Source organism: Equus quagga, chromosome 4 (assembly GCF_021613505.1).
Source record: "Equus quagga isolate Etosha38 chromosome 4, UCLA_HA_Equagga_1.0, whole genome shotgun sequence".
NCBI classification, from domain to species: Eukaryota; Metazoa; Chordata; class Mammalia; order Perissodactyla; family Equidae; genus Equus; species Equus quagga.
In genome coordinates this window covers 113737087-113752880 of record NC_060270.1, presented here as the reverse complement: position 1 = coordinate 113752880, position 15794 = coordinate 113737087, and the positions used below count along the sequence as shown (strand labels likewise).

Genomic DNA, 15794 nt, shown 5'->3' with positions numbered 1-15794 from the left:
TTACATTCTTCAAAAATCCCTTGGGATCCAGCCACAAAGAGTAGGTAACCCTTCGGCTCTGGGGCATGGGTATGTGAGGGCCCTCACAGGATGCAGGTCTACCTAGCTGTGTTTAACAAATTGCTTGGTTATTTGCGGCTATTTAAGATAAAGAACACTCTTGGATAAGATGAAATCTAAGTGCAAAAGAGCATTCAAAATAAGAAAGACAGGCAGGGAGCTCCAGCTCTGTCACTGTCTGGGTGACCTTGCGCCTCAGTTTCCCCATCTGTAAATTGGGGAGGGTAAGGAGATGCTCTCTTTGGTCTCCTTCAGCTCAAACACCCCGTGGCCCTCTTCAGCCTGAGAAATGTTTTCTGGCAGGAAAGCGAGGCTGCTCAGAGCTTCCTTCTCAGGCAGCCAATGAGTACATTCTTTCCTGTGCCCACATATGGAAGCAATTTCTAGATTATCCAAGGCACTTGTGCTGTGCTGCTGAGCTCAACCGAAACAGAGGAGCTCAGTGGTGGAAAGTGGAAAAAGAAGAAAAACTGCATGTTTTTTTCTTACCTCTGTAAGAAGGTATATCTAGAATTGCCCCTGAAATTTGTCTTTCCAGCCTATGTCAGGGGTGTGCTGGTGGGTTTGGGGTAATTCACAGATAAAATCCTGATAAAAACAAAACTCGCTGCCTCTCTCCTGAGGCCAAAGGCCACTTTGCCTTTCTCCCCAGGAAGCTTTAAGGCTGGGCAGGAGCATGAATTCCTGAGTTTGGTTCCCACATTTATTGTAATCTTTCTTTCTGGTCCGTTGAAGGCAGCCATTAATAGTCCTCATTTTAAGGTTCTTTGTAAAGTTGAATCGGGAAACATTAGCTGAGAGCTTTGAAGGGGAAAATGTTTTATTAGTTCCTTCTCTGCCAAGGAAACCCTTTCCTGACGTTCCTCTTCTGAACTCCTGGGGGTTTTGGTGGCGGCTGAGAGGTAACTGTGTAAACTGGAGGCACTGGGGCATTTACTCCTAAATTCACATCAGGAGAGTGACTTTTTCTAGGGCGCGACCTTATTCACAAAGCCTCATGTGTGGCCCTGGTCCCCTCAATGGTCCTAAGGACCTTATTTCCCTCCCTCTCTCTCTTCACTCCTGACCTTGACTTTTGGGAAAGGACGTGTTTATGGAGAAGCGTTATTTGTTCCCCTTTCAGTCTGTCTCTCATTTCTCTGCTGCCTGTTCTACCGATGTTAAAACTTAAAAATTAATTTGTAAAGCAGAGATATGCTTCCTAGAAATGAAGTCTGAGTAATTAGGGATCTGAATGTTTTACCAACACTTGTTAAAGCTTTTGCGTCAGTGTTCTCATAAAGATCTGGGGTTTCCCTCCCAAATACTTTCTGGAAAAATCTCTCAAAATCAAGACAGTAGTCTGATAAATGCCGAAAGACTCTTAGCAGGGGCCACATCCTTTTTTGATTTGTCGCCGGGTCTCCGTGCAGAGCCTGCTGGTCCGAGCGGCCCTGTTCTTTCCTTCAGAGAGCACGTGTTTACGGCTGGTTTGCCTCATCCGGGGCTGCTGTCCTGGAGGGCTAGAAATCAAGTGTGGCATGAAGATAGACACACTTATCGGAGCCTCACATGTCTGGTTGCCCTATTTCAGGATGCTCAGATTAGCCTGCTTGGCTACGAATATGCTCATAATTCCATACATAGATTTCCCCCGATGGGTTTCTTGCCTGTTTTAAAGCAGCTGAACTTTGCCACTCTGTAGAAGCGTAATCAGGAATGTTTGTCTGAAGCCCCATCTCTGTAGGACTCTGTGCTAGATTCTCTTCAGCGCTGGTCAAAGATAGTTCTGCTAACCTGCTGCCTATCCGCTAGGTGCCAACAGTCTGAAACGCCAATCCAGGGGAAGAGTCCCTGAGTGCAGGCCTGTTCCTGCTACAGATGGGCAGAGTGTTAACCTGGGGCCAGCTTCAGTGTTCTGCGCCGGCCGGGGGATGCAGCTGCCTGCTCTGCTGAGAAGGTGAAGGAAGACCATTCACTTTGTTCTTTCCCTCCAGGACTCTTCTTCCTCTCCTTCCAGAGGCATCATATCCTGCCTCTGGGCTCTAATGCAGCCACAGCCACACCTGCCCAGACACCAGGCTCCCCCTGACTGGTGGCGGTGACTCCGCCTCTGCACGGTGGTCACCCTCCAACCTCCTCACTCCTCTGCGCCCTGCTTTTGCTTCATCTATTCACTCACCAAACGTATATTAAGTGCTCGCTAGCGAGGCTTGCTAAAGCAAGGTCCCTGTCTCTGGAGTTTACATTCTTTAGGGAGAAACGGCAAACAGATAATTACTTAGATAAATTAAGGTAGTGATAAGGGCTCTGGAAAAAGTTGATAGGATGATGGGATGAATGATATGGATACCAATTGAGATACAGCTCTCAAGGAAAACTTAGGGGAATTGAGATATGAATGACAAAGGCCAGAAATGAATATCTGGGGAGAAGCGTGCATCAGGCAAAGGGAACATCAAATGCAAGGGCCCTGAGGTGAGAACAAGCTGGACAAGTCCCATGAAAAGAAAGGGAGATGGGAGGGGAGGTGCAGGCCAGGACCAGGTCTGTAAGGACTTTAATCTAATAAGGTTTTAGCCAGTGGAGTGATATCATCTGATGTATGTTTTAATAAAATCACTCTTTCTTCCATCCCGTCTCCACCCAGCTCTGAGCTCAGGCCTCACGCCCCAGCTCACACCTGCTCTTCAGTCAGATTGCCCCCAGCTCTGCCTGCCTGTTCTGGCTGCCTGAGTTCAGCTCTGTCACTTCTGCGGCCCCAGCACTAACTGATCAGCCATGCCTGGGCCTTCAAAGAATGAGTCAGTTTGCCCGAGCTGAACTACAGCACAAGGCAGAGAAGAGAGCAGGTGCTTCCCAGGCTGTGAGACTGGACAGCCCCCTCGCCTCTCCTGCCTTCAGTTCCAGCCTGCGTTCAGGTGCTGTCCAACTGTAAGCTTCAGTGATGGGTGCCGTCATCAAAGTAACAGTATTTGTCAGGCACTTGCTCTATGCTGGGCTTTACATGTATCACACCGACTCCTCTGTGAGATTGGCACTGTTGTTACCCCCATTTTACAGTGAAGGAAACTGAGGCACAGAGAGGTTAAGTAACTTGTCCAGAGTCCACAACTAGAACTTGGTTGAACCAGAATTCAAAGCAGACAGTCTGATGCCCTCGTGTCTAAATCACTACACTCTACTGCCATATGCAGTGAGAATGGTTGTTCCTTCCCACCCCTGACAGTCCTGATCCAGGTCCTTTTCCAGGTTGCTCAGCCCAGAGTGCAACCCTCATCAGGAACACCGGATGCTCCCTGGGGACACACTCTGCTTCAAGCAGTGAGCAGACCTGTTAGGTTCACCGAGTCAGGATGGCATCTCCAACATCAGCTAAGCCAGTGCTGTCTGTGCTCTCCAGGATGAACCCAGCAATCCTTTTCTAGGCCGAGTATGAAAACCTCCACTCTGGGAATGTCCACTGCCTGCCAAATAACAGTCAGTAATAATAGTAGGAACAAATGTTTACAGAGCACTCTCCATGTCCCTGGCTCTCTTTTTGTTATTCTTATTTGACCAATGAAGAAACTGAAGCACAAAAAGGTTAGGCAACCTGCTTGAGGTCACGCTGCTAGTAAATGGCAGATGCAGGATTTGAAGCCAGGCAGGCTGGCTCCGGAGTCCATTTAGAGTACACTTCTTTATACTGATGAAGAATTCCACCCCTGTGGGTTCCATGTGGTGGTCCATGTTCTAATCCCCACAGCCACAGAAGGGTCTAATTTTATTAACGTAGGACAGACCTCTAAATATTTGAAGACAGTTATCACATCTCTCTCGGTTCCAAACCAGCACACCAAGCTTTCAGGGAGCAGTTCTACTCTGGGTGTCTCTCTTCCCCCCAGAAAAGCACAAAGAGTACTTGATAATTTTCCATCCAAATCCAGACACTTGTGAGAGGCAAGGGAGCACTATTAATAATTATGCGGGGACAACAGGCATAAATGGGGACTGTCCTGGGCAAACCAGGATGTGGTTCACCCTACCCCCAGGCCATGGTAGAAATGCCACTGCTTGGAATGCCTTCTGAGGTCTGTGTTCAAGTGGATTATGGGAATGTTGAGCTAATTATACATGTTACGTTATTGATGGGAAATTAGGTTTTAGGAGTCTGCCATTGGTCAAACTTCTTACAGTGTGAGAGTGCTGGCTGTAAGGTCGCCTCCCACAGTTGCTGGTGTAATCGTGGGTGAGTTACCTCTCAGCCCAAGTTCTCAGTTGTCTCATCTGTAAAATAGAGGTTCATCGTCTAGAAATCCCTTCCAGTTCTACAACCCTGATCCTCTGTCTGCCTTCTGCACAGAAGCAACGGTCTCTATCCTCACTTTGAAGCCACAAATGTGAAACTTGGAGTTTTTACCCCATTTCCTGTCATTTTAGCAGCTCTTCAACCAGCGTTATTTGCCACATCCTAGAGTGCCAGAAAGATCCCCTCATCTAGCCTGCTTTGGGGTGTTAGTGAAATTCTGCTGAGCACCAAGGATCTTCTTTAAATAATGCTTTTCCTCTGAGATAGCCATGGATTTTGTCTCTACAAACACAGGAGACAGAAAATGGTCTCCATTGAAAGTACCTGTTGACTTATTGAGAAATTAAAAAAAAAAAAATTTACCTTTTAGGTTTCCTAAAACCCATATCTGTGAAATAATTTCTAAGTGTTGTCACATAATTTAACTCAGATCCTCAAAATGGCTGTGTAAGGTGGGTGTTACCTTCATCTTTCAGATACTGGAAGCCCATGGAGACAAAATGACTCGTCTGAGGACACTCAGCTAGTTAGTGCTGGGGCTGCAAATCACATTCCTGTCTGCAGGATCCTTATCCAGTGGTCTTGGTGCTGCACCAGTAGTTTTCAGTTTATTTCTGTTTTTTAAGCAGAGAACTTATTTTTTCAAACAGAAGCAAAGCTTTTCTGGGTAAGGTGGGGTGTACCTGCCTTATGAGGTGCTCTGTGAGGGGCTCCGTGAAACTCCCAGCCCCCACAGAACACGGTGTGAATAACCCTACACTTTTCCAAGCTGCCTCACACTGTTTTGCCCATTTTGAGGATATAGGATGCTTACGGGATTTTGCACAATTTCGTTCTACATGAACTTGTTGCATTTAATAAATTTCACTGTGATTCTCAGTCACTTGGTCAAACCGTCATGGGGCTTGTGTCAGCTGCAAGAACACTTCGCTAGGAGCATTGTCTCCTTTCTTCTCCCTTCTCTCCCCTAACCCCTGAGGCTCAGTCATGACCCTCTCCGCCCTGTTCTCCAGGGGCTGGAATCCCAGTCCCGCTTGTCCCATTAATCATGTATCATGATTAATCATGATCCTTTCTGAATCATGTGAAGAATCATGTATCCTTTCTGGATATGATTTGCCTGCCTCCCTCATTCATCCACCCACCCAATAAACACATATTAAATACCCACTAAATAAAATCATGTGAAAAGGCCCAGCCTAGTGACTGGCACACGGGAGGGTGCCCCTTCATGTCCCTGTGTCTGCGCTGACTGGCTTCACCAAGACAGTCTCCCAGGTTCCTTCCATTGCAAAAGCCTATTGCTCTCATGCCACCCTTTTCTCTTCCCTGGAAGGTAAAAATGGGGTGCTTGGCTCATTTTCACTGCCTGTGTATCCTGTCCTCTCCCCACAGTCGACGCACAGTCCCATGCCTCCACCAGAAGTTACTCCACAGAGGAAGAAAAGTTAGAGAACAAATTTTCCATTCTCTGGGGTTGCTGGGTCCCTGGGAACAGCCGAGTGGCATCTATTCAAAGAACGCCCTTACCTAGGGAAGAAAAAGAAGAATGGGAAATATTTCCCATTTTCTAAGTCTAGAGTTTGCTCTCTCAACAGTGTTTAAAAGAGGTTCTTGCTCAGTCTCACCAACTGAGAGCACATTGCCATTTATGCTGAAGGTGCTGCTTCTCTTGCCTGGTGTCTGGAGCTCTGCAAACACTGGGAACTGATCCTTCTCTTTCTAAAGGTGAAACATTCATGCCCCCAGATTTTTCCTAAATTCACTTCTTTGCTTTTAATTTCAATCACATAAGATTTATTTATTCAAAATAGTTTTAAGAGACATGATATATTCCACAAAAGACATTGATAATCTTACCTACAAGAGGTCATTCAGAAAATTCAAAGCATTGATCCAATATAAATGGTTAGAAAATATTTTTGACATTCTGGTTTTTTTTTATTTTTACAAAAGACAGATGCTTTGCTTAGGCCATAGTTCTTATATAATGATCTTTTCTCTTTCCAAAAGAGCAGAAGTAGCGATCCAAACCACCAAGCCACTATAAATTCAGCAGTCTTTCTTCTCATTCTGCAGATGTACGTGGGGTTTGTAAAAGAATCTAGCCATATCCTGGATTATGTAACAGTGTGCGTCTTCTGTCTCCATGGGGCATCAGGATAGTGTGTGTGTGTGTGTGTGTGTGTAATTGATTGGATGTCTGGGCTAGCAGCATGGGTAGCTGTTTATTTCTACCAGTCATTTTAGTCTGCTAGTCAAAATTGGCCATTCTGTTCTTTGAGTGATTTTTCACTCTGAACTGAACATTTGATACCCAGTCCAACTAAGCCAAGAGCCCGTCAATGTTCCAGTCCCCCCTGAACACAGCAGCCCACATGCCCTCATCCACAGCTGTGGATCTGCACTGCTGGTGAATAAGAGGAAATGGAATAGCAAGATGGGTTGGCCATGGGCTAGTTTCCATTCATGTGTTAATGTTCACATTGCATCCTTGGTTGGACTCCTTAACTTTAATGTCAGACCAGGAATCCTTTTTTTTTAGTAGGAAAATCTTTTCATTGGAAAATGTCTTAAAACCAAAGAAAATGGCAGAGGAAAATTGTGATGTATTGTAAATGGAAGCTGGTGGTATGAGTTCCTCCATATCCTTTTAATCTGTTGCTGTTTTCTTGGACCTGCCTGTTAGAAACATTGACTTGTCTTTTCATGAAATGTATTCTGTGAAATAACTCCTTATTCGCTTTTATTTATATATTTAGTTTATTAAAGTTACGTGTTGCTGTTTAACAGACCACCGCAAAACTATGTGGCTTAAAACAACAATTGCTTACAAGTCTGCCATCTAGGCTGGGTTCAGCTGGGCAGCTCTTCTGCTGTCACACTGGGGCTGCATTCAGATGGCAGGTTACCTGGGAAGCAGGGATGGCTGGGCTTCTCTTTTTCTCCATGTAGTGTCAGGACCTCTGACTCTCCAAGTGGTCCTTCCATATGGACTTCTTACCTGGTGATGAGGATCACAAAAGCAGAAGCTGCCAGGCCTTCTAAAGGCTCAGGCTCAGAACCAGCAGGGTGTCACTTCTTCAGCTTAGTTTTGGTTAAAGCAAGTCACAGGTACAGCCCAATCAAGAGGAAGGGACTATACAAGGTGTGAATACCAGGAGGCATGCTTCATTGGAGGCCGCCAATGGGACAGACTACCCACAGTCATTCTTCAATCAGATGATACTTATCAAGTGCATGTCATGTCCCAGGCAGTGAGCATACGGTGGTGAACAAGCAAAGCACAGTTCCTGCCCTTATGGAGTTTACAGTCTATGGGGAGCACAGGAAATGAGGAATCAGAAAATTGCCATACAGAGCGGTGAGTGCTGGGATGGGAGGAGTGCTAGGTGCCCTGGGAGCATGCCTGGACTTCATGGAAGGATGGGGCCGAGTTCATCCTGTAGAGATGGGTGACGAGGGTTGCTGGCAAAAGAAAGGCATGCTCCCAGGCCAGGAGACAAAAGAAAACAAGGCCCTTCCATGAAACTGAAAGAAGTTTTGTGTGGCTAGAGAGTAGAGCGTAGAGAGAGTGGCGTAGGTGTGTTTGATGAGAAGAGAGGAGAAGTCGCACCTAGAGTTTGCAAAGTAAAAGGCCAAGAGTTAAGCAGGAGCCTCATCACACGCTGAGGGCTGGGTAAGCCATTTTAAGAAGATAGACTTGATCTCAGTCATGACAGGAAGAGGATTTTAAGCAGATTTGCCTTTCAGAGAGATCACAGCTATAGCAGACTGAGAATGGAGGTACCTGGGCCTGGAGACCCCAGGAAACTGTTCTGGGGCCAGGCAAGGGAGAGTGGTGGATGGCCAAGGGGATGGAACTCAAGGGTGGAGTCCAGAGATACTGGAAGGTAGAATCTACAAGTCTTGATGATTGATTGATTGGTTGTGAGAATGACTGAGAGGGAGGAGGTGGGGGTGACCCTCAGGTTGGCTTGGGCAACCAGTGGTGGTCTCATCCACTCCATTACGGAACCCTAGAAGAGGGGCAAGATTGGATCCCATTGGGGTGGGCTGGAAGTACCAAGGAGAGCCAACTGGAGTGTACCAAGTTTGATTCCTGTGGGTTTTAGCCACTGCAAACCTTTTTCAGACTAATATGTTGTGAGGTCCCTAGCTGCTGCTTAACTGCCGCACCTCTCTCTCAAACTGTTCCTTTCTGCTTCTCCCCGGCCCTCCCACGGAGAAGAGTGGCCGGCTCTGAGGCAGGGGTGTCCAGGGATGTCACCTTTTTGAACCTTCCACTTTGAGAGCAGTGGGTTGGAGACACTGGTGATGGAGAGTTACAGGATTTGGGGTTGGTGTCCTACAGAGAGCACCTCGGGTCACAGGGTGGAGAAGTGCAAGGGCAAGGGGATTGGGGAAGAAATTGGAAAAAGGAGAAGAGAAAAAAAACCAAGCCAGTTAGAAGAAAGTTCAGAAGTCACTGAAGACATAACAAAGGCAAGGAAAATGAGTCATCTGAGGAGAAAAAAAGGAACAGAATAGAAAAGGCAAAGAGAAGGAGATGGCTCCACAGCCTATGACCTCTGTCGTGGAAGACGCTAGAATGTTATGTTTTCATGCCTCCTTTTTACATCTTCATTCTAAAAGTTAGAAAAGTAAGGGTTTTTTCCTGAAAGCCTCAGAGGGCCTTCAGGTAAGCTTTCTTGTTATGTAAAAAAGGAAATGAGCAGTTAATATACTAAGATAGTACACTGTGGTAACCTCCTTTTGTGGAAGAAAAGGAGCCCTAAGAAAAGAAAGGGACACACAAACCATTAAAGTGAATTTTTAAAAAATTGTTATCTATTCCTAAGTGCTCTGACAGAGAAATATCTGTAGCCTGAGAGAAAGGAGAGAAAGCAAGTCCTCGTGATCAATTTTTAATAAACATAAATGGTATAATAAATTATGCATGGAGGAATGGTATAAAGCATTAAACAATGAAGGATAAATAATTTAAATGATTTAAAACTGCTTCTGTCTTATGTTTGATGAGTGAGAACTCTATTTGAATTTTCTCTTCAAGGAGATGGAGGGAGATTTTTTGAAGGGGATTGTTCAAAACAGACTTTTTAAAGGGAAAATCATGTGGTGGTCTGCCAGGAGAGGTTGTCAAGCGCAGAAATGCCAATGTCCATGATCCCGTATCTCTTGCTTCTGTGACAGATACACGAGTAGTGCTTTGCTGGTGGGTGGCATTCTATCAGACGATCGATGGTGGAGGCGCTGCCCATCTTCAAGAAGGCTGAGACTCGAAAGCTCGTTTCAGGTGTCCAGAGGGACTTTGTAGGGCACAGGACTACAGTGATGTCTGTTTCTTATAGAGTCTTAAGTAAGAGGTATTGTCCCTGTGTGTTCACTGTGCTCGGTTAACCCCAGTCCCCAGTATTGCCACTGGCTTACCCCAGTCTCCTTTTACTGCTTGACCTGCCTCTCTGATAGGAGTGTCAGCTTGCCACCTAAGCTGACTAGTTAGTTCTATGCAGTTAAGTTGTTCTCTCCTAGGTTCCCTAGCTCCTTAAAGGTTTTGATTTAATTTGCGGCATCTGATCGCTATGTAGCCTTAATAGAGATAGGGAAAACATCATTTTTTGCCTAGCTGAATACGTTTGATAAAATTAAAGGCCAAACCTGCCAACAGATCTTGTGCCAGTTGTTTACTTTCTTGTTTTTCCAAATTAATATTTACCTAATACCCATGTAGGCATTATATTACCCCGGAACTATGACCGCTCACAATTCAGAAGCTGATCATCTGGAAATATAATTGTAGCCATTTATGGTTGATATTCTGTAAATACACATGCTTATCAATAAAAGTTCAAGTTCAAAATGTTGGTGCCCCAGACAACAGGAAACTAAACTCTCACTGTAGGTGTTTGAAAACATGGCTGCAAATATGTTGACACTTCTCCCAATGAGAGGTGGGTCTATGTCCCTTTCCTTTGAATCTGGTGGGGGAAGGGGGTTGTGACTACTCCCACCGAGAGAGTGCAACAGAAGTGGCCCCATGTACCTTCCAAGGCTGGTCATTAAAGACCATACTTCTGCCTTGTTTATTGGGAACACTTGCTTTTGGGGACTTAAGCCCCCAAGAAGTCCAACTAGATGCCAGAAAGGCCCCATGTAAGTCCTCTGGTTGACAGTCTTGGTTGAGCCCATCCTTTAGCCTTCCAAGGCTTGCATCAGACATAAATGAAGAAACCATCTTGGAAATGGATTCTCCAGCCCCGGTATTCTAGCCCCCTGTTTATCAATGATCCTAGCTAGGACCACAGATATTATGGAACAGAGAAGAGTTGTCTCCATTGTGAAATTTCTGAATTCCTGACCCACGGAATCCGTGAAGATAATGAAGTGGTTGTTTTACACAGCTAAGTTTTGGGGTCATTTGTTATGCAGCAGTAGATAGCTAGAACACTCACCCAACAGGGTTTCCTGGCTTTATATCTTGGGTCGGTACCATATAATGCATCATTGTGCTTACAGGAGCTTGACTGTATGAACCACCTGGTCCCATCAAAATGTGCCATATTACTGCTAGTTTTTTTCCATACAAGATAAACATGGGAGAGTTAGCTAATCAGTTAACAGATGTCTATTGAACTGAGACCCAGGGTGAAAGGTAACAAACCAAGCTCGTCTGCGATTTTATAGTTTGCTTGGAAGGATGTGTTACTGTTATTTTTCATTTAGCAGTAACTCCACATCACCACCTCTAAAGTAGAAATAACAGCTTTCCACAATGATGATGAATTAGACAACACATTAAAAAAGCACTCAGGGTTTTAAAAAAAAAGATAACACGGTTGATACACATAAACACTTAATGTAATAATTATTTTAGGTTAATGGATAATGCTAGTAGTTTGTGCCATTAAGAGCATTTACAAAGCAATATGAGCTTATACAGGAAGATCAGGCTATTAGGGCCTGAGGGAGCTCATGCTTTAGAAGCAGCTGATCTGTAATAACAGTCTTAGTACTTCCATTTGGAATCAGTCTAGTGGTCTTTTTATGTACAGATAATTCAGTTTGATTTTTGAAAATCAGGGTGTGGTAGATCACAGGGCAGAGGAGAAGTCTTCATTCTTTTCAACTGCTGCATTTTCAGCCCGGCCAGCAACATAGAAAGCCAGCTCCCTGTGGGTCAAAGTCATGTTCCTAGGTCAGGGGAAGCAAATCCATGGCACATGCGATGCCAGTCAATTAGGCTGTCTCTACACATAAGTTCGCCTTGGTGTTGGCTTCATCCAAGCTGTGTGGCAGTCACACATGAGTTCTCATGCAGGCATCTGCTTGGGCATTGCTCACTGCCCATCCTGCAGAGAGCTCCTGGGCACGTTGAACCAGAACAAAGGTCCTTAGCACAGGTATGACTGAAGATAGATGGGTGGTTTCTCTTTGTCAAAGACTTTCTGTCCTACTTGAATACCTGTCTTTGTTAAAAAATGTTGTCAGGAGGTGTACTTTTTATGTTTAATCCTAAAAAGAAAACTGAAAAGCTGAAGAGTTCATCCTTTTTGAGAAGAGCAGTCAGGATGGCATTGGGAGTCAGTGAGAATAGAAGGTCCGGGAAACACTTCAATATACAACAGACTGCAGAAGGATGGACAAAGGGAGTTTTATATCCAGTTTTGGCCTTAAGATCTATAAGTTACTAAACAGGTTAATTTAGAATCTGAATCAGGATTTTTTGTTTTGAAGCTATTGTACTTTGTGCGTACACAGAGTGGACCATTTATGAAACTGGTGAACTGCACTGTGGATTTGAGAATGAAGGATTCCTCTGTTTTTCGTTGTGGGGAGGCAGTAATCTTTCGTTCATTCAGGAAATACCTGCAAGGTCCCAAGCCCCTTTCTCCCTCCCAGGAGGACGTAGACCTGTAAAGGAGTGGTGTGGTAGACTACTGGTGCAATGGAGTGAGGGGGCGTGGCTCTGCTGGGGAAAGTCCGGAATAAAGAGGCTGACCCCTGAACCAAGGCCGAGATTGGCATCCCAGGAGACAGAACACCTCTCTTGGGGGTGCTTATTGCCATAAGTGTCAGTCTTTACTTTAGAGATGTACTGAGAGATGGAAAGTAATTATTTGTTTTGTTACATATTGTTTCAGATTTTTTTAAGGGGATGATAAAGCAGACTTTGGTGGGGAGCATGTCAGGGGTGTGCTTGATGGTTTTAGTAGCACGTTCTCATTTGTTAAGAGATTCACTCAGCTCTGGGTGTGCCTACCCACCCTTCTTTTCCTTTAAAAGGGCCAATAATGCTCCGAAGTTCCTGTCTCCTTTAGAGAGACATGAAACTGGCACAGGTGCTAGACAACAATAAAAGGGTTCTGTTCCAAAAAAAAAATCTGTCTCAAATCTTTACTTCATCAACTTGGCAGAAGGAGAACATCAGGGAGGGACTGCCCAGAGGGAGTGGTGGTTTATAGCTGAGCCTGAAAGCTACTACAATAGCAGGGTTTCTGAGCTACCATTGTCAGGACAGGAGGAATCATGTTGAGATAAAGACTTACCTTTGGTCCAGTCAAGTTGGCGTTTACAGTTGTGACTAAGGTAGAAATTGCACCTCTTTGGAATTACTCTTGATCGCTCTTTCCTTGGTTGAGCTCCAGGTGAAGGGGCTGGCTGCCATTTATGGGCCCTGGCATGTGAAAAATATGTGTTTTTAAAGACTGGAATCACACCCAGCGTGGCACTGGTGACAACCGCAGACTCCTCTCTCTCATCTTAGGGCACTCTGAGGGTACGCTCATTGTGTGGAATGGTGGGTGAAAAGGCTGTCACTATTTACATTATTTTCTCTGTCTCTCTCCTTCAAGCATCAAGAGTTGGATTTATGTAAGTGAAATAGGCCTGTTATGCAACTGTGCAAATGAGAAATGTAATCCCAAAGTGTGTCAGTCCACAGTTTGCAGGTTGGTTGGGGGTGCCTAAATTTTTTTTTTTTTTTTTTACAATTAGGATAGCACAAGGCAGTTTATCATTAAGGACAACCCAGGGTGGTGATGGTTTTGCTTTGTTTATTTTTATTTTTGTAACCTTAAATCCTTGTCTTGAATCAAGTTAGATAAATTTTTTTGAGCTGAATTTATACCTTTAGTTGTACATTTGGAAGCACACTACTTGTCACAACTTACCTTCCCCCTGCATATTCCTTATTGTTTAGGAAGCCTTCACACCTACAAAGTCTAGTTACTAAAAATTTCAACCTGCTTTGATGAATATTACAGTTGATGGTGGTAATTTTCCAATAAAAAGGGAAGTATGGTTATTAAAAACAAAAACCATAATCAGCTCATTGTAATATTCCATTAACTCCTAGTCTCCCTCCACTTCCATCACTGTGATTAATGACCTACAGTGCCCCTGAAGTTAAAATACAGTTTATATAAAATGTTCAGGAAATATGTTTCAATAAACACATTTATGTTATTAGCTATAGAGATGTTTGATCATTTTTGTACATAAATTTGTCCTTGGAAATTAATTGGTGAATATTAGCTTGCTTTCAATAGTGTAAGTATATCATTGAGAGATATGCAACAGTAATTTAGTAAATAACACCTTGTTTCATTGTAGGTACCTCCTAGAGCGCCAACTTTATTTCTAGAAGTTGATTGAAGGCAAAGAAAATAATAGATGCTGAGATACAAAATATAGTGTTACCCATTCAGAGTGACTGTGAGTAATTAATAAAATCTTGAGAGATGTTTATCTTTTGGAAGTTTACCTAATTTACAGAATCATGTAATTCAGCCTGTCGGCAGGCACTTCAAAATCCAAATCACAATGTGGAAAGTATGTGATAAACCCATTTGGTTGGGTTTGATGTTGCTCGGCTAGATATGACCCACACTCTAATTGTAACCTGAATAAGTCCTGAGGCCCCACGTGGCCCAGATTCTACTTGGAGTCCCATTCAAAGAAAACATCAGAAAGCCTTGAAGAATAATATCTCTCTTTAATCCAAGTTTTTCTAAAAGGCATGGCTTAGAAGTTTTACGCTTCACACCACATAAACAGCTTCTCCAAAATTCTGTTCCTCTCTCTACACTCATGGCCACTGCTAAACCTCTTTGTCTCTCTCATCAACATAGTTTTTCATTGGCCATGAAACTTTCTTAATTTTTAAAAAAAATTATGGAGAGATAATTCACATACCATTTTCGTCCTTATTTTTGATCAGATATAAATACATCCAACTCTTCCAAATTTAGAAGCATAAAAGCTACACCACTTCCGGCTCACAGTACCCATATGAATTTCCTGTTCTACTTCCGGGATGAACTGTGCCTCTCTAGGATGACTGGAGAACCTGTAGCTCCACTGCCCCTGACTCCTGAATGTCCTTTATTTCCTGCATGCACAGCACCCTCAGAAATAAAGCTCGTTATTTGATTCTTGATTGCATTTCTTGTGAGAAATTCTATTATAGAATTTCCTGATAATAAAATTTCTACCTACTAACATTGACAGTAGCCACCATTTATTCAGTGCACTGGCTAAGCTCTTTGAATGTAGCATCACATTCAATACTCATAAAATTATCCCTATGTTACAGATGAGAAAACTGGGAACCAAAAGAATAAAGGAATCCACTGCAACTAGTAAGTAGAGGATCTAGGACTTGAACTTAGGTAGTTTAGTTCCAGAATCCTTCCTTTTAGGGATGGCATGAGCTTGTTTACCAATTCTGTCGTATTCTATATGCTCTTAAATGTGGAGGGGAGGGATGCATCAGAGTAGGAAGATTGTGCAAATAGGCAATTAATTAGATGTTCTCTTGGTCCCATGTTATGAATGTGAGGAAAACACAGATTCTGAATCAGAGCCACAAATCTGCGTATACCCATTCATGATCTCTCCCAACACACTTGGTACACTTTTGAATTGTTTATATTGCCTTGTATTCTTCTATTCTCTATTCAACCTAAAAGAAAGGAGCAAGAAATGTGTAAGAGTGTCTTGGTTCTTAGAACTGTCTACTACCTCTGAAGTTCTGTATTTATGAGGCCTCTTAAAACGCCTGGGTGAATGGCAAGGCTTTCTGTGTGTCCCTAGCCGGTCTTTTTGTGAACAAGGGGATTTGCCATATCCTTTCAATGTTTTGATCATCAACAAAGATGAATGAGGGGCCTAGTTATTTGGAATTCAGCTGCATGATATTGGAAAGATCCAGTTTGGTTGTTGTCATAGGGTCCTGTAGTATGCCAAAGAAGAATGACTCCACTAGGTAGGGCTCTGGCTTCGAAGACAGCTAGCCAGAGAACTTGGTAGTTCTGGTTTACATTACATTACAGTGGTATAAACAAATGTACCAGAATGCAGCGCATCAGCGAGAGAACTTTCTTGATCTTTCATTTTCCCTTTATCTGCTCCAGGGGCTCAGAAACGTGGTGCATGGTGTCTTTTTTTGTATAATTGCTAATGA

At 43.8% G+C, this 15794-nt stretch overlaps 1 protein-coding gene across 2 annotated transcripts in view; it reads left to right on the top strand.

Moving 5' to 3' along the window:
• Positions 1-15794, top strand: part of WIPF1 (WAS/WASL interacting protein family member 1) — a 112730-nt gene that overhangs the window by 19101 nt on the left and 77835 nt on the right. The window contains exon 1 of one of the 2 annotated variants that reach the window (XM_046659133.1): positions 1981-1999. The exons of the other annotated variant lie outside the window; for it this stretch is intronic. The gene's annotated coding sequence lies outside the window, so the exon portion shown is untranslated. Of the gene's footprint in view, positions 1-1980; positions 2000-15794 lie in introns of those variants that run through there. 2 annotated transcript variants of the gene reach the window in all.